We start from the raw sequence: 3,232 nt of genomic DNA, 5'->3' as shown, positions 1-3,232 counted from the left end.
TCTAATCACAAGCTGCATGGATGATAAAATGTACAGAATTTAGGACAGAACTAAAGTAAAGTAAAGTGAAAGAGAAGCAAGATGTACAAATATAAGTAGGTGGAGGGCACTCTCAATATTAACAAAGGAAACAAGTCCTTTTTTAAGGTATATAAGGTGCAAATAACCCCAGGTAATCCCACAGTACGCAGAACAGTATATAGAAATGGAGGGGGGGGATGCACACTCAATGAGAAAAATAACACTTGATAAACAAAGGTGGTATTAAAAAAAATTTATGAGTAAATAGCAAAAAATATACATCAGACAGACTGGTAAACTATATACAACTAGTGATGGGCGAATTTCGCAAAACGGCGAAAAATTCGTGAAACGGCGCGGCGAATTTTTGCCGGCGAATTTTCACAAATTTATTTGCTGGCGGCGAATCGCGCAAATTTGCAGCGAATTCGCGCCTGCCGAATAAATTCGCCCATCACTATATACAACAGTATTAGCAGAAATATATATAATCCCCCTTGACAAAGGCTATAGTGCCTAAATGTTGGGGTGTTCTCATTTTTGGCAAGTGTATCTGCTCCCTGTGGTTTGTCCCTTTTTGCCTTGATCTTGTTACTTGGTGGTATATATATATATATATATATATATATATATATATATATATATATATATAATTTTATTTTTTCTGCTAATGCTGTTGTATATAGTATACCAGTCTGACTGATGTATATTTTTTGCTATTTACTATAAAATAATTTTTTTTAATACCACCTTTGTTTACCAAGTGTTATTTTTCTCATTGAGTGTGCATCCCCTCTCTATTTCTATATACTGAGAAGCAAGATGTGCCTGAACTGATCCCACACTGATCAGCCTTTTGGTATGTATGTATTATCATATAGTGACTGTGACTTTGTTCTGTACATGATGCCTGTCACAGCCAATACTCCTACTTCTACCCTAAAAAAGGACAAATCTGCATTTAGTCCTGTAGTGTAGCACTGTTCTGTTGCAGCTTTTTATTGCTTTCAGCACTTGCAGACATTATGGACTGCACAGATATGTTTGTATGAATGCACATAATGTAAAATCATTCAGACTGGCAACTTTGTTTCTGTTGTTTTGAAATAAGGGTCACACTTCATGTTCTTCTTGGGCAGCCCCTTTTGATGCATAAATGGCATATGTTCTCCAAAGTTGAAAGAGATTTACGTTCATTCAGAGATTTACGTTCATTCAGAGATTTACATTTACATTCAGTGGGGCAAGATTCAATGTGCAAAAACAGGTGCAAAAAAGTGTTTTTGCACTTTACATACTGCACTTCTGTCAGCACCTGTAGGCACACGTCCTCGTTCTTCTCCTTTCTTGTGTGCCATACAGACAGGCAAGTTAGGCTGTTCCAGTGTTTGAAAGAAGGAGATATGTCCTAACAGGGCTGCATTGAGCCTTCCAGTGCTGCATGTTGCGCCCTGCATGTGCAGAGTATAGGGATGTAGCGAACGGCAGAAAAAATGTTTGCGTACATATTCGCGAACTTGCGTCAAAAATGCGAACGGTTCGCGAACGTCGCGAACCCCATAGACTTCAATGGGAAGGCGAATTTTAAAAGCTAGAAAAGACATTTCTGGCCAGAAAAATGATTTTAAAGTTGTTTAAAGGGTGCAACGACCTGGACAGTGGCATGCCAGAGGGGGATCAAGGGCAAAAATGTATCTGAAAAATACATTTTTGACACAGCGCTGCGTTTTGTGCTGTAAAGGGCAGAAATCACACTACGTGACTCAGGTGATGTTTCTGGAAACGGAATGTGAAAAAGCTCACACAGCTAGGTGGCACTTGGTTAAAGACTGGGCAAACAATGCCTGCAAGGGCAACGTATACAGTAGTGGATACGGAATATATTATTGCTGCTATAAAAACATCACTCAGGTGATGTTTATGGACACGGAATTATTATTGTTATTTAGACAGAATGTGAAAAAGCTCACACAGCTAGGTGGCACTTGCATACCTCCCAACTGTCCCTCTTTTGACCACTCAACCCCCTGTCCCTCTTTTGTACTGGAAAGTCCCTCTTTTCTCTGCACTGAACAGCCAGAAAAAAAACAGTTTCTAACTTAATTGGCTTTTGGCAGAGAGCTCAGAACAGCTAACAGGTGCAAATAAGATACTTTGTAACAATTTTGACTCTGGTTGGTGCTGGTAGTGGTGAACTACTAGGAGGAGCAGCACACCAGTCCCACTCCCCAACACAGCTAGACTAATAGCACTGGGCTCTTATAGTAGCAAAGTAAAAAAACAAAAAAGAAAATAAAAGCAGTCCTTACAAGGACTATTGGGTTACAGGCAGCAGTCAGCAGATGAGAGATCAGAAGAGATCAGTGCCCACAGCAGCTACATACAGAGCACTGCAGTAGAAGGTAGATTACTAGCCAGCAAAGCTACCTAACCTAAAATGTCCCTCAAATCCCTGCAGAGTTCTGTCCCTACAATACAGAGCAGTATCAAGTAGATTACTAGCCAGCAAAGTTACTATCAACTGTCCCTCAAATCACTAAACAGCTCTCTCCCTACACTAGCTCTTCCAAGCACACACAGGCAGAATGAAAAAACGCTGCAGGGCTTCAGTTTATATATGGAAGGGGAGTGGTCCAGGGGGTGTGGGGGTGGTCCAGGAGGGAGAGCTTCCTGATTGGCTGCCATGTATCTGCTGGTCTGGGGTGAGAGGGCAAAAATAAGCGCCAGCTAAGGCGAACCCAAATTGGCGAACATCGCGCGACGTTCGCGAACATTCGGCGGACGCGAACAGCCGATGTTCGCGCAAATTAGTTCGCGGGCGAACAGTCCGCGACATCCCTAGCAGAGTACAGTTACTGGGTGACAAAGTTCACTCATCCCTAATAACAGCATTCTCCGCTTTGCCAGAAAACAACCAGATCAATCCAAATAAACAATTTATAAACCCAGGTAACAAAATAACCAGGTATGAAAGGAGAAAAATGTTAAATCTCTGGGGGTGGTAATTTAATATTTACGCTGTCATCATAATCACTTACCTATTACACCAACCAGCACTCCTCTTCTTTAAAAAGAGCACTGTCCTTATTATTATACAATTAAAGATTGAGCATTCAAAGTACAAGAAAATATATTCATTTGTAAAACATTAAGTGGATTTGTGTAAACCAATACAAAAGGAAATATTTTCCCAGAAATGGTGCCACAGGCT

Source organism: Xenopus laevis, chromosome 5L, assembly GCF_017654675.1.
Source record: "Xenopus laevis strain J_2021 chromosome 5L, Xenopus_laevis_v10.1, whole genome shotgun sequence".
NCBI lineage: Eukaryota > Metazoa > Chordata > Amphibia > Anura > Pipidae > Xenopus > Xenopus laevis.
This window is presented reverse-complemented; position numbering follows the sequence as displayed.